Source organism: Rhinolophus sinicus, chromosome 10 (assembly GCF_057876585.1).
Source record: "Rhinolophus sinicus isolate RSI-liver-muscle chromosome 10, RSI-T2T, whole genome shotgun sequence".
Taxonomy (NCBI): domain Eukaryota; kingdom Metazoa; phylum Chordata; class Mammalia; order Chiroptera; family Rhinolophidae; genus Rhinolophus; species Rhinolophus sinicus.
In genome coordinates, this window is record NC_142510.1 from 18790065 (window position 1) to 18811085 (window position 21021).

Genomic DNA, 21021 nt, shown 5'->3' on the forward strand with positions numbered 1-21021 from the left:
AAGTGACAGAGGCCCGTTAGAGCCACTGGGGGGCGCGAAGGGGCCTCGCTGCGGGCCAGGAGTAGCCCGTCGCCCACACCAGCGGCGTCCGGAGGAGGCGGGGAGCGGGCGGGAGGCGCTCGGGCAGACATGCTCGCCACCCGAGCGGCCCAGCAGCGTGGCGTGCGCTCAGAAGCAGGTCGGGAGCAGGCTCTTGGAGTGCCGGGAGCCGGGTCCCAGCGCCTAAGGCCACACCACCCTGAACGCGCCCGATCTCCTCTGATCTCGGGAGCTAAGCAGGGAGGGGCCTGGTTAGTACTTGGATGGGAGACCGCCTGGGAATAGCTGCAGGCTTTTGCTCGCCTCTCCTTTTGCCCGCCGCCCCGGCGTGGCTCCCTCCGAACCCCTGCCGCCCCTTGCCCCTCTGCAGCCGCCCAGGCAGCCGAAGGTCCCCCTGGCCAGAGGAGGGTCAGCCGCCCAGCACTACAAGCTCGCATCCCCGGCCGCACACCAGGCCTGTCGGCCAGGGCTCCCCCCCACTCCCTCTTCTTAGTGCTCTTCGCCGAGGCAGGCCGTCAGCCTGCAGCAGTCAGCCGCGTCTCGGTCGCCGCCGCCGCCACCGCCATCGCAGGGCTCCCTCTCGCTCCCCGACCCTGCCGCCGCCGCAACCCCCAACGCCCAAGCCCAGGGCTGCCTGCCGGCGCAGGCCTCCACCAGGCTCTCTCCATCCCAGGACGTGCCGGTGCTTTGCACCTCGGCCCGAGCCCAGGGGACGCCCATCCCTGCGCCTGCCCCCGGGACCCGACACACAGGATCGGCGTGTCCTCCGGCAAACGGGACGCCCACCCGCCCCGCCCCACCGGAGTCTTCTGTCTCCGCTGGCAGGCACCTCGCCCCACACCCCCGCGCGCCCCTCCCGTCTCCCACAAGAGCCAGGAGCCCTCCCTTCCCGCCGGCCACGGTGTCCCTGAAACACAGGGCACAAAGAGCCGGGACAAACCAGGGGACGGTTGGAGCAGCACCCCAACACACCACGCGCCATCGACTCCAGGGGAGACCACCACAAGGGCAGAGCAGGCACGCAGGCGCACAACCCTCACAACCAGGGTGCCTGGGGGCTGCCACTCTCCTCCCGCAGGCGGGTGCCTGGGCGGAGCTCAGAGACCACAGGCCCTCTGGTGACCCTGGCGGCCCGCCCCGGAGGCTTCAATGGTGACTGCCAACGCCAGGGCAACGCCTCCTTAGCGGAGCCCAGCCCCGGGCACGACCACACTCCGGTGGAGGAGCTGCCACTTCAACACAGCCTCAGTGCGTCTGTAACAGTCCGTGTGCCCGCCTGTGCGTCCCTCACACCCTCCCCCACCCCATATCCGTCGGGCTCTGTGACGTGCCTGTTGGGCTCTGGCTCTGGCTCAGGAGCTCTCTCCCCGCGTGCCAGCCCCCTCTTTCTCTGTCTCTGTCCACGTCTCTCTGTATGTCTAGATACATACATGTACATATACGAGCATATTTCCATCTCGCTCCCTCTTACTCCTCCTCCCGTTCTGTCTGTCTGTCCCTGTCCTGCGGGGACTCCAGCCCCTCTGCCCGCACAAGAATGCAGGATTTGGCGAGGCCAAGAGGGAACACCCACAGACCACGGATAGGGGGCTCATAGCACCATGTCTCACGGGCGGCTGGCTTGGAGACTCGGCAAGCCGGAGCCGCCCGATCCCCAGCCTGCCGGCCGATTCTCTGCCGACCACAAGACCCACCAACCTACCGACCCACCAAGCCGGCCAACTGCAGTCCGCGCCCCTCTGCAATTTGCAGTCCACAATCCGCGCTTCCTAGCTTGGCCACCGCAGCTCTGCCGGTGGCCAGTGGCCAACTGGCAACAGCTGATGGCCAAGCGGTCACAGCTGATATCCATGCAGCCCCCACGCAGCACCCCTCCACGCGAGGCCCAGAGCCTGGAGAGTGCTCTCTGCGAGTCTGTCCCCACAGTCCCCGTCTGTCTCTCTCCGCCTCTCTCTTGCTCCGTCTCTGGCCTTCTCTCATCCTCTCTCTCACCTCCCTGGGTCAGGAGAGGTGACGTGTAGCCAGTGAAGTGAACAGTGATCGGGCGGGACGCCGGTCGCTGACGAGGGGCGAGAACCCAGAAAGAAGGCTGTGTGAGGAAGGGTGGCGGCTGACTGGAGGTGCTGCCCCCTGGTGGCGGGTGGCTCTCCCTGGCTTTGGGCCAGTGGGTGGGGCCGGCCAGGGCCAGGGCCTGGGTTGCACGTCCCTAGGGCCGGAGGGGACTGAGAGGACCCTGCGACCCCCTCGGTGGCCCTGAGAGGTGGGGACAGCACAGCAGCAAGGGGGGGTGTGCGGTTGTGGGGCTGGGGGGAGATGAGAGGGGTTGGGGTAGGGGGGCGGGGTAAAAGCCCCTCGGGGCCTGGGGAGGCCCAGGATGCCAGGGCGCCCAGACATATGTCACAGTCAGGGAAGTGACAGAGGCCCGTTAGAGCCACTGGGGGGCGCGAAGGGGCCTCGCTGCGGGCCAGGAGTAGCCCGTCGCCCACACCAGCGGCGTCCGGAGGAGGCGGGGAGCGGGCGGGAGGCGCTCGGGCAGACATGCTCGCCACCCGAGCGGCCCAGCAGCGTGGCGTGCGCTCAGAAGCAGGTCGGGAGCAGGCTCTTGGAGTGCCGGGAGCCGGGTCCCAGCGCCTAAGGCCACACCACCCTGAACGCGCCCGATCTCCTCTGATCTCGGGAGCTAAGCAGGGAGGGGCCTGGTTAGTACTTGGATGGGAGACCGCCTGGGAATAGCTGCAGGCTTTTGCTCGCCTCTCCTTTTGCGCCGCCGCCCCGGCGTGGCTCCCTCCGAACCCCTGCCGCCCCTTGCCCCTCTGCAGCCGCCCAGGCAGCCGAAGGTCCCCCTGGCCAGAGGAGGGTCAGCCGCCCAGCACTACAAGCTCGCATCCCCGGCCGCACACCAGGCCTGTCGGCCAGGGCTCCCCCCCACTCCCTCTTCTTAGTGCTCTTCGCCAAGGCAGGCCGTCAGCCTGCAGCAGTCAGCCGCGTCTCGGTCGCCGCCGCCGCCACCGCCATCGCAGGGCTCCCTCTCGCTCCCCGACCCTGCCGCCGCCGCAACCCCCAACGCCCAAGCCCAGGGCTGCCTGCCGGCGCAGGCCTCCACCAGGCTCTCTCCATCCCAGGACGTGCCGGTGCTTTGCACCTCGGCCCGAGCCCAGGGGACGCCCATCCCTGCGCCTGCCCCCGGGACCCGACACACAGGATCGGCGTGTCCTCCGGCAAACGGGACGCCCACCCGCCCCGCCCCACCGGAGTCTTCTGTCTCCACTGGCAGGCACCTCGCCCCACACCCCCGCGCGCCCCTCCCGTCTCCCACAAGAGCCAGGAGCCCTCCCTTCCCGCCGGCCACGGTGTCCCTGAAACACAGGGCACAAAGAGCCGGGACAAACCAGGGGACGGCGGGAGCAGCACCCCAACACACCACGCGCCATCGACTCCAGGGGAGACCACCACAAGGGCAGAGCAGGCACGCAGGCGCACAACCCTCACAACCAGGGTGCCTGGGGGCTGCCACTCTCCTCCCGCGGGCGGGTGCCTGGGCGGAGCTCAGAGACCACAGGCCCTCCGGTGACCCTGGCGGCCCGCCCCGGAGGCTTCAATGGTGACTGCCAACGCCAGGGCAACGCCTCCTTAGCGGAGCCCAGCCCCGGGCACGACCACACTCCGGTGGAGGAGCTGCCACTTCAACACAGCCTCAGTGCGTCTGTAACAGTCCGTGTGCCCGCCTGTGCGTCCCTCACACCCTCCCCCACCCCATATCCGTCGGGCTCTGTGACGTGCCTGTTGGGCTCTGGCTCTGGCTCAGGAGCTCTCTCCCCGCGTGCCAGCCCCCTCTTTCTCTGTCTCTGTCCACGTCTCTCTGCATGTCTAGATACATACATGTACATATACGAGCATATTTCCATCTCGCTCCCTCTTACTCCTCCTCCCGTTCTGTCTGTCTGTCCCTGTCCTGCGGGGACTCCAGCCCCTCTGCCCGCACAAGAATGCAGGATTTGGCGAGGCCAAGAGGGAACACCCACAGACCACGGATAGGGGGCTCATAGCACCATGTCTCACGGGCGGCTGGCTTGGAGACTCGGCAAGCCGGAGCCGCCCGATCCCCAGCCTGCCGGCCGATTCTCTGCCAACCAACAGACCCACCAACCTACCGACCCACCAAGCCGGCCAACTGCAGTCCGCGCCCCTCTGCAATTTGCAGTCCACAATCCGCGCTTCCTAGCTTGGCCACCGCAGCTCTGCCGGTGGCCAGTGGCCAACTGGCAACAGCTGATGGCCAAGCGGTCACAGCTGATATCCATGCAGCCCCCACGCAGCACCCCTCCACGCGAGGCCCAGAGCCTGGAGAGTGCTCTCTGCGAGTCTGTCCCCACAGTCCCCGTCTGTCTCTCTCCGCCTCTCTCTTGCTCCGTCTCTGGCCTTCTCTCATCCTCTCTCTCACCTCCCTGGGTCAGGAGAGGTGACGTGTAGCCAGTGAAGTGAACAGTGATCGGGCGGGACGCCGGTCGCTGACGAGGGGCGAGAACCCAGAAAGAAGGCTGTGTGAGGAAGGGTGGCGGCTGACTGGAGGTGCTGCCCCCTGGTGGCGGGTGGCTCTCCCTGGCTTTGGGCCAGTGGGTGGGGCCGGCCAGGGCCAGGGCCTGGGTTGCACGTCCCTAGGGCCGGAGGGGACTGAGAGGACCCTGCGACCCCCTCGGTGGCCCTGAGAGGTGGGGACAGCACAGCAGCAAGGGGGGGTGTGCGGTTGTGGGGCTGGGGGGAGATGAGAGGGGTTGGGGTAGGGGGGCGGGGTAAAAGCCCCTCGGGGCCTGGGGAGGCCCAGGATGCCAGGGCGCCCAGATATATGTCACAGTCAGGGAAGTGACAGAGGCCCGTTAGAGCCACTGGGGGGCGCGAAGGGGCCTCGCTGCGGGCCAGGAGTAGCCCGTCGCCCACACCAGCGGCGTCCGGAGGAGGCGGGGAGCGGGCGGGAGGCGCTCGGGCAGACATGCTCGCCACCCGAGCGGCCCAGCAGCGTGGCGTGCGCTCAGAAGCAGGTCGGGAGCAGGCTCTTGGAGTGCCGGGAGCCGGGTCCCAGCGCCTAAGGCCACACCACCCTGAACGCGCCCGATCTCCTCTGATCTCGGGAGCTAAGCAGGGAGGGGCCTGGTTAGTACTTGGATGGGAGACCGCCTGGGAATAGCTGCAGGCTTTTGCTCGCCTCTCCTTTTGCCCGCCGCCCCGGCGTGGCTCCCTCCGAACCCCTGCCGCCCCTTGCCCCTCTGCAGCCGCCCAGGCAGCCGAAGGTCCCCCTGGCCAGAGGAGGGTCAGCCGCCCAGCACTACAAGCTCGCATCCCCGGCCGCACACCAGGCCTGTCGGCCAGGGCTCCCCCCCACTCCCTCTTCTTAGTGCTCTTCGCCGAGGCAGGCCGTCAGCCTGCAGCAGTCAGCCGCGTCTCGGTCGCCGCCGCCGCCACCGCCATCGCAGGGCTCCCTCTCGCTCCCCGACCCTGCCGCCGCCGCAACCCCCAACGCCCAAGCCCAGGGCTGCCTGCCGGCGCAGGCCTCCACCAGGCTCTCTCCATCCCAGGACGTGCCGGTGCTTTGCACCTCGGCCCGAGCCCAGGGGACGCCCATCCCTGCGCCTGCCCCCGGGACCCGACACACAGGATCGGCGTGTCCTCCGGCAAACGGGACGCCCACCCGCCCCGCCCCACCGGAGTCTTCTGTCTCCGCTGGCAGGCACCTCGCCCCACACCCCCGCGCGCCCCTCCCGTCTCCCACAAGAGCCAGGAGCCCTCCCTTCCCGCCGGCCACGGTGTCCCCGAAACACAGGGCACAAAGAGCCGGGACAAACCAGGGGACGGTTGGAGCAGCACCCCAACACACCACGCGCCATCGACTCCAGGGGAGACCACCACAAGGGCAGAGCAGGCACGCAGGCGCACAACCCTCACAACCAGGGTGCCTGGGGGCTGCCACTCTCCTCCCGCAGGCGGGTGCCTGGGCGGAGCTCAGAGACCACAGGCCCTCTGGTGACCCTGGCGGCCCGCCCCGGAGGCTTCAATGGTGACTGCCAACGCCAGGGCAACGCCTCCTTAGCGGAGCCCAGCCCCGGGCACGACCACACTCCGGTGGAGGAGCTGCCACTTCAACACAGCCTCAGTGCGTCTGTAACAGTCCGTGTGCCCGCCTGTGCGTCCCTCACACCCTCCCCCACCCCATATCCGTCGGGCTCTGTGACGTGCCTGTTGGGCTCTGGCTCTGGCTCAGGAGCTCTCTCCCCGCGTGCCAGCCCCCTCTTTCTCTGTCTCTGTCCACGTCTCTCTGCATGTCTAGATACATACATGTACATATACGAGCATATTTCCATCTCGCTCCCTCTTACTCCTCCTCCCGTTCTGTCTGTCTGTCCCTGTCCTGCGGGGACTCTAGCCCCTCTGCCCGCACAAGAATGCAGGATTTGGCGAGGCCAAGAGGGAACACCAACAGAGCCACGGATAGGGGGCTCATAGCACCATGTCTCACGGGCGGCTGGCTTGGAGACTCGGCAAGCCGGAGCCGCCCGATCCCCAGCCTGCCGGCCGATTCTCTGCCGACCACAAGACCCACCAACCTACCGACCCACCAAGCCGGCCAACTGCAGTCCGCGCCCCTCTGCAATTTGCAGTCCACAATCCGCGCTTCCTAGCTTGGCCACCGCAGCTCTGCCGGTGGCCAATGGCCAACTGGCAACAGCTGATGGCCAAGCGGTCACAGCTGATATCCATGCAGCCCCCACGCAGCACCCCTCCACGCGAGGCCCAGAGCCTGGAAAGTGCTCTCTGCGAGTCTGTCCCCACAGTCCCCGTCTGTCTCTCTCCGCCTCTCTCTTGCTCCGTCTCTGGCCTTCTCTCATCCTCTCTCTCACCTCCCTGGGTCAGGAGAGGTGACGTGTAGCCAGTGAAGTGAACAGTGATCGGGCGGGACGCCGGTCGCTGACGAGGGGCGAGAACCCAGAAAGAAGGCTGTGTGAGGAAGGGTGGCGGCAGACTGGACGTGCTGCCCCCTGGTGGCGGGTGGCTCTCCCTGGCTTTGGGCCAGTGGGTGGGGCCGGCCAGGGCCAGGGCCTGGGTTGCACATCCCTAGGGTGGAGGGGACTGAGAGGACCCTGCGACCCCCTCGGTGGCCCTGAGAGGTGGGGACAGCACAGCAGCAAGGGGGGGTGTGCGGTTGTGGGGCTGGGGGGAGATGAGAGGGGTTGGGGTAGGGGGGCGGGGTAAAAGCCCTTCGGGGCCTGGGGAGGCCCAGGATGCCAGGGCGCCCAGACATATGTCACAGTCAGGGAAGTGACAGAGGCCCGTTAGAGCCACTGGGGGGCGCGAAGGGGCCTCGCTGCGGGCCAGGAGTAGCCCGTCGCCCACACCAGCGGCGTCCGGAGGAGGCGGGGAGCTGGCGGGAGGCGCTCGGGCAGACGTGCTCGCCACCGGAGCGGCCCAGCAGCATGGCGCGCGCTCAGAAGCAGATCGGGAGAAGGATCTTGGAGTGCCGGGAGCCGGGTCCCAGCGCCTAAGGCCACACCACCCTGCACGCGCCAGATCTCGTCTGATCTCGGGAGCTAAGCAGGGAGGGGCCCGGTTAGTACTTGGATGGGAGACCGCCTGGGAATAGCTGCAGGCTTTTGCTCGCCTCTCCTTTTGCGCCGCCGCCCCGGCGTGGCTCCCTCCGAACCCCTGCCGCCCCTTGCCTCTCTGCAGCCGCCCAGGCAGCCGAAGGTCCCCCTGACCAGCAGAGGGTTAGCCGCCAGGCACTACAAGCTGGCAGCCCCGGCCGCACACCAGGCCCGTCGGCCAGGGCTCCCCCGCACACCCTCTTCTCAGTCCTCTTCAGTCCCGGAGGCTGTCATCTCGATCCCTTCGCCGACCTTCGATCGCCGCCACCGCCAACAGCGCTGCCCTCGCCCCCGCCGCCACCGCCAAATCCGCCGCCATCACCGCGCTCCCCACACCCCCCTCCAGCGCTGCCCTCACCCCTGCCCCCGCCCTCGCCACCGCCATCGCTGTACTGCTTCAATCTCCCGCCTCTGCTCTCCCCTCCTCCGCCGCCAGCACCGCCCTCTTCCCCGCTACCGCCGCCGCCAACCCTCCCCGCGCCCAGCGCCCGCCGACACAGCCCCCAACGCTGCCGCCGCCTCCACGGCCGACCTCGCAACCCTCCCGCGCCGCCGCCGCCGCCGCCATCGCTGCTCGCGATCAGCCCCCGCTTCTCCCGCCGCCGCCGCCGCCGCGATCACCGCGCTCCCCACCCCCTCCGCCAGCGCTGCCCTCGCCCCCTCCCCCGCCCCCGCCGCCGCCATCGCCGTACTCCCTCAAACTCCCTCCTCTGCTCTCTCCCCCTCGGCCGCCAGCACCGCGCTCCCCATCCCCGCCGCCAGTGCTGCCCTGTTCCCCACCCCCGCCCCTGCCGCCGCCATTGCCGCACTCCCTCAATCTCCCTCCTCCGCTCTCCCCGCCTCCAGCACCGCCATCTCCCCCGCCTCCGCCCCCGCCGCCGCCGCCGCCGCAGCCCCCCCCCTCCGCAGCCGCCCAAGCCGCCGCCGCGGGGTCCTCCCACAACTCCCAAGCCCAGGGTTGCCTGCTGGTGCAGGCCTCCCCCAGCCTTGGGGGTGCGGTTGTTGGTAAACCTGGTGGCGGTAGGGGGGCGGGGTGTATGGCGGTCTGGGTCCGGGGAGTCCCAGGATGCCAGAGTTCCACGACTTCTGGCACCATCAGGGAAGTGGCAGTGTCCCATGGAGCCTCGGGTGGCGCGAAGGGGCCTCGCTGCCGGCCAGGAGTAGCCCGCCGCCCACGCCAGGGGCATTCGGAAGAGGCGGGGAGCCGGACTGGGGGGGGGACGCGGTGCTGGCAGAGCCGGCCAGCAGGTCGATGCTCGCCACCGGAGCCGCGCATCTGCATGGCGCGCGCTCACGAGGCAGGCCGGGAGCAGGCTCTTGGGGCGCGGGGAGCCGAGTCCCATCGTCTATGGCCGTACCACCCTGAACGCGCCCGATCTCCTCTGATCTCGGGAGCTAAGCAGGGAGGGGCCCGGTTAGTGCTTGGATGGGAGACCGCCTGGGAATACCTGTAGGCTTTTGCTCGCCTCTCCTTTTGCGCGGCCGCCCCTGCGTGGCTGCCTCCGAACCCCTGCCGCCCCTTGCCCCTCTGCAGCCGCCCATCCAGCCGAAGGTCCCCCTGGCCAGAGGCCGGTCAGCCACCCGGCGCTACAAGCTGGCAGCCCCGGCCGCACACCAGGCCCGTCGGCCAGGGCTCACCCCCACACCCTCTTCTTAGTCCTCTTCGCTGAGGCAGGCAGTCAGCCAGCAGCAGTTAGCCGAGCCTGTGTCTCCGCCGGCAGGCACCTCTCCCCACACCCCCGCGCGCCCCCTCCCATCGCCCACAAGAGCCAGGAACCCTCCCTTCCCGCGGTGGCCCCAACACACAGGGTACAAAGAGCCGGGACAAAGCAGGGGACTGAGGGAGCAGCACCCCAACACACCGCACGCCCTCGGACTCCAGGAGAGACCACCACAAGGGGAAGTGCAGGCACGCAGGCACACAACACTCTCAACCAGGGTGCCTGTGGGCTGCCACTCTCCTCCCGCGGGGCGGGGGGGTTCCTGGGCGGGGCTCGGAGCCCACTGGCCCTCCCGCCCGGCCCGGGGGCTTCAAGGGTGACTTTCAATGCCCGGGCACTGCCTCCTTAGTGGAGCCCAGCCACGGGCATGACCACACTTCGGTTGAGAAGCTGCCACTTCAAAGCAGCGTCAGTGCGTCTGTCCCAGTCCGTGTGCCCGCTTGTGCGTCCCTCCCCCCTCCCCCACCCCATGTCTCTCTGGCTCTGTGACGTGCCTGTTGGGCTCTGGCTCTGGCTCAGGAGCTCTCTCCCCGCGTGCCAGCCCCATCTTTCTCTGTCTCTGTCCATGTCTCTCTGTATGTCTAGGTACATACAGGTACATATAGGTGTATATTTCGATCTCGCTCCCTCTTTCTCCTCCTCCCGTTCTCTCTGTCGGTCCCTGTCCTGCGGGGACTCTAGTCCCTCTGCCCGCACAAGAAGGCAGGATATGGCGAGGCCAAGAGGGAACACCAACAGAGCCACGGATAGGGGGCTCATAGCACTATGTCTCACGGGCGGCTGGCTCGGAGCCACGGCAAGCCGGAGCCGCCCGATCCCCAACCTGTCGGCCGCTTCTCTGCCAACCCACCGACACACCGCCCGTCGACCCGCCAAGCGGGCCCACTGCAATCCGCGCCCCTCTGCAATTTGCAGTCCACCATCCGCGCTTCCCAGTTGGCCACCGCAGCTCCTCCGGTGGCCAGTGGCCAACTGGCAACAGCTGATGGCCAAGCGGTCACAGCTGATGACCATGCAGCCCCCAAGCAGCACCCCTCCACGCGAGGCCCAGAGCCTGGAGAGTGCTCTCTGCGAGTCTGTCCCCACAGTCCCCGTCTGTCTCTCTCCGCCTCTCTCTTGCTCCGTCTCTGGCCTTCTCTCATCCTCTCTCTCACCTCCCTGGGTCAGGAGAGGTGACGTGTAGCCAGTGAAGGGACCGGACATCGGGCGGGGCTCCGGTCGCTGACGAGGGTTCCAGGGCCCAGACTGAAGGCTTGTGACGAAGGGTGGCTGCAGACTGGAGATGCTGCACCCTGGTGGCGCGGGTGGCTCTCCCTGGCTTTGGGCCTGTGGATGGGTCCGGTCAGGGCCAGGGCCTGGGTTGCACGTCCCTAGGGCCGGAGGGGACTGAGAGGACCCTGCGACCCCCTCGGTGGTCCTGAGAGGTGGGGACAGCACAGCAGCAAGGGGGGTGTGCGGTTGTGGGGCTGGGGGAAGAAGAGAGGGGTTGGGGTAGGGGGGTGGGGTAAAAGCCCTTCGGGGCCTGGGGAGGCCCAGGATGCCAGGGCGCCCAGACATATGTCACAGTCATGGAAGTGACAGAGGCCCGTTAGAGCCACTGGGGGGCGCGAAGGGGCCTCGCTGCGGGCCAGGAGTAGCCCGTCGCCCACACCAGCGGCGTCCGGAGGAGGCGGGGAGCGGGCGGGAGGCGCTCAGGCAGACGTGCTCGCCACCCTAGCGGCCCAGCAGCACGGCGCGCGGTCAGAGGCAGGCCGGGAGCAGGCTCTTGGGGCGCGGGGAGCCGGGTCCCAGCGTCTACGGCCATACCACCCTGAACGCGCCCCATCTCCTCTGATCTCGGGAGCTAAGCAGGGAGGGGCCTGGTTAGTACTTGGATGGGAGACCGCCTGGGAATAGCTGCAGGCTTTTGCTCGCCTCTCCTTTTGCGCCGCCGCCCCGGCGTGGCTCCCTCCGAACCCCTGCCGCCCCTTGCCCCTCTGCAGCCGCCCAGGCAGCCGAAGGTCCCCCTGGCCAGAGGAGGGTCAGCCGCCCAGCAATACAAGCTCGCATCCCCGGCCGCACACCAGGCCTGTCGGCCAGGGCTCCCCCCCACTCCCTCTTCTTAGTGCTCTTCGCCGAGGCAGGCCGTCAGCCTGCAGCAGTCAGCCGCGTCTCGGTAGCCGCCGCCGCCACCGCCATCGCAGGGCTCCCTCTCGCTCCCCGACCCTGCCGCCGCCGCAACCCCCAACGCCCAAGCCCAGGGCTGCCTGCCGGCGCAGGCCTCCACCAGGCTCTCTCCATCCCAGGACGTGCCGGTGCTTTGCACCTCGGCCCGAGCCCAGGGGACGCCCATCCCTGCGCCTGCCCCCGGGACCCGACACACAGGATCGGCGTGTCCTCGGGCAAACGGGACGCCCACCCGCCCCGCCCCACCGGAGTCTTCTGTCTCCGCTGGCAGGCACCTCGCCCCACACCCCCGCGCGCCCCTCCCGTCTCCCACAAGAGCCAGGAGCCCTCCCTTCCCGCCGGCCACGGTGTCCCTGAAACACAGGGCACAAAGAGCCGGGACAAACCAGGGGACGGCGGGAGCAGCACCCCAACGCACCACGCGCCATCGACTCCAGGGGAGACCACCACAAGGGCAGAGCAGGCACGCAGGCGCACAACCCTCACAACCAGGGTGCCTGGGGGCTGCCACTCTCCTCCCGCGGGCGGGTGCCTGGGCGGGGCTCAGAGACCACAGGCCCTCCGGAGACCCTGGCGGCCCGCCCCGGAGGCTTCAATGGTGACTGCCAACGCCAGGGCAATGCCTCCTTAGCGGAGCCCAGCCCCGGGCACGACCACACTCCGGTGGAGGAGCTGCCACTTCAACACAGCCTCAGTGCGTCTGTAACAGTCCGTGTGCCCGCCTGTGCGTCCCTCACACCCTCCCCCACCCCATATCCGTCGGGCTCTGTGACGTGCCTGTTGGGCTCTGGCTCTGGCTCAGGAGCTCTCTCCCCGCGTGCCAGCCCCCTCTTTCTCTGTCTCTGTCCATGTCTCTCTGTATGTCTAGATACATACATGTACATATACGAGCATATTTCCATCTCGCTCCCTCTTACTCCTCCTCCCGTTCTGTCTGTCTGTCCCTGTCCTGCGGGGACTCTAGCCCCTCTGCCCGCACAAGAATGCAGGATTTGGCGAGGCCAAGAGGGAACACCAACAGAGCCACGGATAGGGGGCTCATAGCACCATGTCTCACGGGCGGCTGGCTTGGAGACTCGGCAAGCCGGAGCCGCCCGATCCCCAGCCTGCCGGCCGATTCTCTGCCGACCACAAGACCCACCAACCTACCGACCCACCAAGCCGGCCAACTGCAGTCCGCGCCCCTCTGCAATTTGCAGTCCACAATCCGCGCTTCCTAGCTTGGCCACCGCAGCTCTGCCGGTGGCCAATGGCCAACTGGCAACAGCTGATGGCCAAGCGGTCACAGCTGATATCCATGCAGCCCCCACGCAGCACCCCTCCACGCGAGGCCCAGAGCCTGGAAAGTGCTCTCTGCGAGTCTGTCCCCACAGTCCCCGTCTGTCTCTCTCCGCCTCTCTCTTGCTCCGTCTCTGGCCTTCTCTCATCCTCTCTCTCACCTCCCTGGGTCAGGAGAGGTGACGTGTAGCCAGTGAAGTGAACAGTGATCGGGCGGGACGCCGGTCGCTGACGAGGGGCGAGAACCCAGAAAGAAGGCTGTGTGAGGAAGGGTGGCGGCAGACTGGACGTGCTGCCCCCTGGTGGCGGGTGGCTCTCCCTGGCTTTGGGCCAGTGGGTGGGGCCGGCCAGGGCCAGGGCCTGGGTTGCACATCCCTAGGGTGGAGGGGACTGAGAGGACCCTGCGACCCCCTCGGTGGCCCTGAGAGGTGGGGACAGCACAGCAGCAAGGGGGGGTGTGCGGTTGTGGGGCTGGGGGGAGATGAGAGGGGTTGGGGTAGGGGGGCGGGGTAAAAGCCCTTCGGGGCCTGGGGAGGCCCAGGATGCCAGGGCGCCCAGACATATGTCACAGTCAGGGAAGTGACAGAGGCCCGTTAGAGCCACTGGGGGGCGCGAAGGGGCCTCGCTGCGGGCCAGGAGTAGCCCGTCGCCCACACCAGCGGCGTCCGGAGGAGGCGGGGAGCTGGCGGGAGGCGCTCGGGCAGACGTGCTCGCCACCGGAGCGGCCCAGCAGCATGGCGCGCGCTCAGAAGCAGATCGGGAGAAGGATCTTGGAGTGCCGGGAGCCGGGTCCCAGCGCCTAAGGCCACACCACCCTGCACGCGCCAGATCTCGTCTGATCTCGGGAGCTAAGCAGGGAGGGGCCCGGTTAGTACTTGGATGGGAGACCGCCTGGGAATAGCTGCAGGCTTTTGCTCGCCTCTCCTTTTGCGCCGCCGCCCCGGCGTGGCTCCCTCCGAACCCCTGCCGCCCCTTGCCTCTCTGCAGCCGCCCAGGCAGCCGAAGGTCCCCCTGACCAGCAGAGGGTTAGCCGCCAGGCACTACAAGCTGGCAGCCCCGGCCGCACACCAGGCCCGTCGGCCAGGGCTCCCCCGCACACCCTCTTCTCAGTCCTCTTCAGTCCCGGAGGCTGTCATCTCGATCCCTTCGCCGACCTTCGATCGCCGCCACCGCCAACAGCGCTGCCCTCGCCCCCGCCGCCACCGCCAAATCCGCCGCCATCACCGCGCTCCCCACACCCCCCTCCAGCGCTGCCCTCACCCCTGCCCCCGCCCTCGCCACCGCCATCGCTGTACTGCTTCAATCTCCCGCCTCTGCTCTCCCCTCCTCCGCCGCCAGCACCGCCCTCTTCCCCGCTACCGCCGCCGCCAACCCTCCCCGCGCCCAGCGCCCGCCGACACAGCCCCCAACGCTGCCGCCGCCTCCACGGCCGACCTCGCAACCCTCCCGCGCCGCCGCCGCCGCCGCCATCGCTGCTCGCGATCAGCCCCCGCTTCTCCCGCCGCCGCCGCCGCCGCGATCACCGCGCTCCCCACCCCCTCCGCCAGCGCTGCCCTCGCCCCCTCCCCCGCCCCCGCCGCCGCCATCGCCGTACTCCCTCAAACTCCCTCCTCTGCTCTCTCCCCCTCGGCCGCCAGCACCGCGCTCCCCATCCCCGCCGCCAGTGCTGCCCTGTTCCCCACCCCCGCCCCTGCCGCCGCCATTGCCGCACTCCCTCAATCTCCCTCCTCCGCTCTCCCCGCCTCCAGCACCGCCATCTCCCCCGCCTCCGCCCCCGCCGCCGCCGCCGCCGCAGCCCCCCCCTCCGCAGCCGCCCAAGCCGCCGCCGCGGGGTCCTCCCACAACTCCCAAGCCCAGGGTTGCCTGCTGGTGCAGGCCTCCCCCAGCCTTGGGGGTGCGGTTGTTGGTAAACCTGGTGGCGGTAGGGGGGCGGGGTGTATGGCGGTCTGGGTCCGGGGAGTCCCAGGATGCCAGAGTTCCACGACTTCTGGCACCATCAGGGAAGTGGCAGTGTCCCATGGAGCCTCGGGTGGCGCGAAGGGGCCTCGCTGCCGGCCAGGAGTAGCCCGCCGCCCACGCCAGGGGCATTCGGAAGAGGCGGGGAGCCGGACTGGGGGGGGGACGCGGTGCTGGCAGAGCCGGCCAGCAGGTCGATGCTCGCCACCGGAGCCGCGCATCTGCATGGCGCGCGCTCACGAGGCAGGCCGGGAGCAGGCTCTTGGGGCGCGGGGAGCCGAGTCCCATCGTCTATGGCCGTACCACCCTGAACGCGCCCGATCTCCTCTGATCTCGGGAGCTAAGCAGGGAGGGGCCCGGTTAGTGCTTGGATGGGAGACCGCCTGGGAATACCTGTAGGCTTTTGCTCGCCTCTCCTTTTGCGCGGCCGCCCCTGCGTGGCTGCCTCCGAACCCCTGCCGCCCCTTGCCCCTCTGCAGCCGCCCATCCAGCCGAAGGTCCCCCTGGCCAGAGGCCGGTCAGCCACCCGGCGCTACAAGCTGGCAGCCCCGGCCGCACACCAGGCCCGTCGGCCAGGGCTCACCCCCACACCCTCTTCTTAGTCCTCTTCGCTGAGGCAGGCAGTCAGCCAGCAGCAGTTAGCCGAGCCTGTGTCTCCGCCGGCAGGCACCTCTCCCCACACCCCCGCGCGCCCCCTCCCATCGCCCACAAGAGCCAGGAACCCTCCCTTCCCGCGGTGGCCCCAACACACAGGGTACAAAGAGCCGGGACAAAGCAGGGGACTGAGGGAGCAGCACCCCAACACACCGCACGCCCTCGGACTCCAGGAGAGACCACCACAAGGGGAAGTGCAGGCACGCAGGCACACAACACTCTCAACCAGGGTGCCTGTGGGCTGCCACTCTCCTCCCGCGGGGCGGGGGGGTTCCTGGGCGGGGCTCGGAGCCCACTGGCCCTCCCGCCCGGCCCGGGGGCTTCAAGGGTGACTTTCAATGCCCGGGCACTGCCTCCTTAGTGGAGCCCAGCCACGGGCATGACCACACTTCGGTTGAGAAGCTGCCACTTCAAAGCAGCGTCAGTGCGTCTGTCCCAGTCCGTGTGCCCGCTTGTGCGTCCCTCCCCCCTCCCCCACCCCATGTCTCTCTGGCTCTGTGACGTGCCTGTTGGGCTCTGGCTCTGGCTCAGGAGCTCTCTCCCCGCGTGCCAGCCCCATCTTTCTCTGTCTCTGTCCATGTCTCTCTGTATGTCTAGGTACATACAGGTACATATAGGTGTATATTTCGATCTCGCTCCCTCTTTCTCCTCCTCCCGTTCTCTCTGTCGGTCCCTGTCCTGCGGGGACTCTAGTCCCTCTGCCCGCACAAGAAGGCAGGATATGGCGAGGCCAAGAGGGAACACCAACAGAGCCACGGATAGGGGGCTCATAGCACTATGTCTCACGGGCGGCTGGCTCGGAGCCACGGCAAGCCGGAGCCGCCCGATCCCCAACCTGTCGGCCGCTTCTCTGCCAACCCACCGACACACCGCCCGTCGACCCGCCAAGCGGGCCCACTGCAATCCGCGCCCCTCTGCAATTTGCAGTCCACCATCCGCGCTTCCCAGTTGGCCACCGCAGCTCCTCCGGTGGCCAGTGGCCAACTGGCAACAGCTGATGGCCAAGCGGTCACAGCTGATGACCATGCAGCCCCCAAGCAGCACCCCTCCACGCGAGGCCCAGAGCCTGGAGAGTGCTCTCTGCGAGTCTGTCCCCACAGTCCCCGTCTGTCTCTCTCCGCCTCTCTCTTGCTCCGTCTCTGGCCTTCTCTCATCCTCTCTCTCACCTCCCTGGGTCAGGAGAGGTGACGTGTAGCCAGTGAAGGGACCGGACATCGGGCGGGGCTCCGGTCGCTGACGAGGGTTCCAGGGCCCAGACTGAAGGCTTGTGACGAAGGGTGGCTGCAGACTGGAGATGCTGCACCCTGGTGGCGCGGGTGGCTCTCCCTGGCTTTGGGCCTGTGGATGGGTCCGGTCAGGGCCAGGGCCTGGGTTGCACGTCCCTAGGGCCGGAGGGGACTGAGAGGACCCTGCGACCCCCTCGGTGGCCCTGAGAGGTGGGGACAGCACAGCAGCAAGGGGGGTGTGCGGTTGTGGGGCTGGGGGAAGAAGAGAGGGGTTGGGGTAGGGGGGTGGGGTAAAAGCCCTTCGGGGCCTGGGGAGGCCCAGGATGCCAGGGCGCCCAGACATATGTCACAGTCATGGAAGTGACAGAGGCCCGTTAGAGCCACTGGGGGGCGCGAAGGGGCCTCGCTGCGGGCCAGGAGTAGCCCGTCGCCCACACCAGCGGCGTCCGGAGGAGGCGGGGAGCGGGCGGGAGGCGCTCAGGCAGACGTGCTCGCCACCCTAGCGGCCCAGCAGCACGGCGCGCGGTCAGAGGCAGGCCGGGAGCAGGCTCTTGGGGCGCGGGGAGCCGGGTCCCAGCGTCTACGGCCATACCACCCTGAACGCGCCCCATCTCCTCTGATCTCGGGAGCTAAGCAGGGAGGGGCCTGGTTAGTACTTGGATGGGAGACCGCCTGGGAATAGCTGCAGGCTTTTGCTCGCCTCTCCTTTTGCGCCGCCGCCCCGGCGTGGCTCCCTCCGAACCCCTGCCGCCCCTTGCCCCTCTGCAGCCGCCCAGGCAGCCGAAGGTCCCCCTGGCCAGAGGAGGGTCAGCCGCCCAGCAATACAAGCTCGCATCCCCGGCCGCACACCAGGCCTGTCGGCCAGGGCTCCCCCCCACTCCCTCTTCTTAGTGCTCTTCGCCGAGGCAGGCCGTCAGCCTGCAGCAGTCAGCCGCGTCTCGGTAGCCGCCGCCGCCACCGCCATCGCAGGGCTCCCTCTCGCTCCCCGACCCTGCCGCCGCCGCAACCCCCAACGCCCAAGCCCAGGGCTGCCTGCCGGCGCAGGCCTCCACCAGGCTCTCTCCATCCCAGGACGTGCCGGTGCTTTGCACCTCGGCCCGAGCCCAGGGGACGCCCATCCCTGCGCCTGCCCCCGGGACCCGACACACAGGATCGGCGTGTCCTCGGGCAAACGGGACGCCCACCCGCCCCGCCCCACCGGAGTCTTCTGTCTCCGCTGGCAGGCACCTCGCCCCACACCCCCGCGCGCCCCTCCCGTCTCCCACAAGAGCCAGGAGCCCTCCCTTCCCGCCGGCCACGGTGTCCCTGAAACACAGGGCACAAAGAGCCGGGACAAACCAGGGGACGGCGGGAGCAGCACCCCAACGCACCACGCGCCATCGACTCCAGGGGAGACCACCACAAGGGCAGAGCAGGCACGCAGGCGCACAACCCTCACAACCAGGGTGCCTGGGGGCTGCCACTCTCCTCCCGCGGGCGGGTGCCTGGGCGGGGCTCAGAGACCACAGGCCCTCCGGAGACCCTGGCGGCCCGCCCCGGAGGCTTCAATGGTGACTGCCAACGCCAGGGCAATGCCTCCTTAGCGGAGCCCAGCCCCGGGCACGACCACACTCCGGTGGAGGAGCTGCCACTTCAACACAGCCTCAGTGCGTCTGTAACAGTCCGTGTGCCCGCCTGTGCGTCCCTCACACCCTCCCCCACCCCATATCCGTCGGGCTCTGTGACGTGCCTGTTGGGCTCTGGCTCTGGCTCAGGAGCTCTCTCCCCGCGTGCCAGCCCCCTCTTTCTCTGTCTCTGTCCATGTCTCTCTGTATGTCTAGATACATACATGTACATATACGAGCATATTTCCATCTCGCTCCCTCTTACTCCTCCTCCCGTTCTGTCTGTCTGTCCCTGTCCTGCGGGGACTCTAGCCCCTCTGCCCGCACAAGAATGCAGGATTTGGCGAGGCCAAGAGGGAACACCAACAGAGCCACGGATAGGGGGCTCATAGCACCATGTCTCACGGGCGGCTGGCTTGGAGACTCGGCAAGCCGGAGCCGCCCGATCCCCAGCCTGCCGGCCGATTCTCTGCCGACCACAAGACCCACCAACCTACCGACCCACCAAGCCGGCCAACTGCAGTCCGCGCCCCTCTGCAATTTGCAGTCCACAATCCGCGCTTCCTAGCTTGGCCACCGCAGCTCTGCCGGTGGCCAATGGCCAACTGGCAACAGCTGATGGCCAAGCGGTCACAGCTGATATCCATGCAGCCCCCACGCAGCACCCCTCCACGCGAGGCCCAGAGCCTGGAAAGTGCTCTCTGCGAGTCTGTCCCCACAGTCCCCGTCTGTCTCTCTCCGCCTCTCTCTTGCTCCGTCTCTGGCCTTCTCTCATCCTCTCTCTCACCTCCCTGGGTCAGGAGAGGTGACGTGTAGCCAGTGAAGTGAACAGTGATCGGGCGGGACGCCGGTCGCTGACGAGGGGCGAGAACCCAGAAAGAAGGCTGTGTGAGGAAGGGTGGCGGCAGACTGGACGTGCTGCCACCTGGTGGCGGGTGGCTCTCCCTGGCTTTGGGCCAGTGGGTGGGGCCGGCCAGGGCCAGGGCCTGGGTTGCACATCCCTAGGGTGGAGGGGACTGAGAGGACCCTGCGACCCCCTCGGTGGCCCTGAGAGGTGGGGACAGCACAGCAGCAAGGGGGGGTGTGCGGTTGTGGGGCTGGGGGGAGATGAGAGGGGTTGGGGTAGGGGGGCGGGGTAAAAGCCCTTCGGGGCCTGGGGAGGCCCAGGATGCCAGGGCGCCCAGACATATGTCACAGTCAGGGAAGTGACAGAGGCCCGTTAGAGCCACTGGGGGGCGCGAAGGGGCCTCGCTGCGGGCCAGGAGTAGCCCGTCGCCCACACCAGCGGCGTCCGGAGGAGGCGGGGAGCTGGCGGGAGGCGCTCGGGCAGACGTGCTCGCCACCGGAGCGGCCCAGCAGCATGGCGCGCGCTCAGAAGCAGATCGGGAGAAGGATCTTGGAGTGCCGGGAGCCGGGTCCCAGCGCCTAAGGCCACACCACCCTGCACGCGCCAGATCTCGTCTGATCTCGGGAGCTAAGCAGGGAGGGGCCCGGTTAGTACTTGGATGGGAGACCGCCTGGGAATAGCTGCAGGCTTTTGCTCGCCTCTCCTTTTGCGCCGCCGCCCCGGCGTGGCTCCCTCCGAACCCCTGCCGCCCCTTGCCTCTCTGCAGCCGCCCAGCCAGCCGAAGGTCCCCCTGACCAGCAGAGGGTTAGCCGCCAGGCACTACAAGCTGGCAGCCCCGGCCGCACACCAGGCCCGTCGGCCAGGGCTCCCCCGCACACCCTCTTCTCAGTCCTCTTCAGTCCCGGAGGCTGTCATCTCGATCCCTTCGCCGACCTTCGATCGCCGCCACCGCCAACAGCGCTGCCCTCGCCCCCGCCGCCACCGCCAAATCCGCCGCCATCACCGCGCTCCCCACACCCCCCTCCAGCGCTGACCTCACCCCTGCCCCCGCCCTCGCCACCGCCATCGCTGTACTGCTTCAATCTCCCGCCTCTGCTCTCCCCTCCTCCGCCGCCAGCACCGCCCTCTTCCCCGCTACCGCCGCCGCCAACCCTCCCCGCGCCCAGCGCCCGCCGACACAGCCCCCAACCCTGCCGCCGCCTCCATCGCCGACCTCGCAACCCTCCCGCGCCGCTGCCGCCGCCGCCGCCAACGCTGCTCGCGATCAGCCCCCGCTTCTCCCGCCGCCGCCGCCAGGATCACCGCGCTCCCCACCCCCTCCGCCACGCTGCCCTCGCCCCCTCCCCCGCCCCCGCCGCCGCCATCGCCGTACTCCCTCAAACTCCCTCCTCTGCTCTCTCCCCCTCGGCCGCCAGCACCGCGCTCCCCATCCCCTCCGCCAGCGCTGCCCTTGCCCCCACCCCCGCCCCCGCCGCCGCCATTGCCGCACTCCCTCAATCTCCCTCCTCTGCTCTCCCCGCCTCCAGCACCGCCATCTCCCCGGCCTCCGCCCCAGCCCCCGCCGCCGCCGCCACCATCGCCATACTCCCTCAATCTCCCTCCTCTGCTCTCCCCGCCTCCAGCACCGCCATCTCCCCCGCCTCCGCCCCCGCCGCCGCCGCCGCCGCAGCCCCCCCCGCTCCGCAGCCGCCCAAGCCGCCGCCGCCGGGTCCTCCCACAACTCCCAAGCCCAGGGTTGCCTGCTGGTGCAGGCCTCCCCCAGCCTTGGGGGTGCGGTTGTTGGTAAACCTGGTGGCGGTAGGGGGGCGGGGTGTATGGCGGTCTGGGTCCGGGAGTCCCAGGATGCCAGAGTTCCACGACTTCTGGCACCATCAGGGAAGTGGCAGTGTCCCATGGAGC

The 21021-nt window shown here is 68.9% G+C and overlaps 5 pseudogenes; all 5 read left to right on the top strand.

Annotated features, from left to right (window-relative positions):
* Positions 1-220: 220 nt before the first annotated feature.
* LOC148756872 (5S ribosomal RNA) lies at positions 221-340 on the top strand (annotated as a pseudogene).
* A 2328-nt stretch (positions 341-2668) lies between these two features.
* Positions 2669-2788, top strand: LOC148756873 (5S ribosomal RNA; annotated as a pseudogene).
* A 2329-nt stretch (positions 2789-5117) lies between these two features.
* On the top strand, positions 5118-5237 carry LOC148756874 (5S ribosomal RNA; annotated as a pseudogene).
* A 3777-nt stretch (positions 5238-9014) lies between these two features.
* LOC148756875 (5S ribosomal RNA) lies at positions 9015-9134 on the top strand (annotated as a pseudogene).
* A 5946-nt stretch (positions 9135-15080) lies between these two features.
* LOC148756876 (5S ribosomal RNA) lies at positions 15081-15200 on the top strand (annotated as a pseudogene).
* The last annotated feature ends 5821 nt before the right edge of the window (positions 15201-21021 follow it).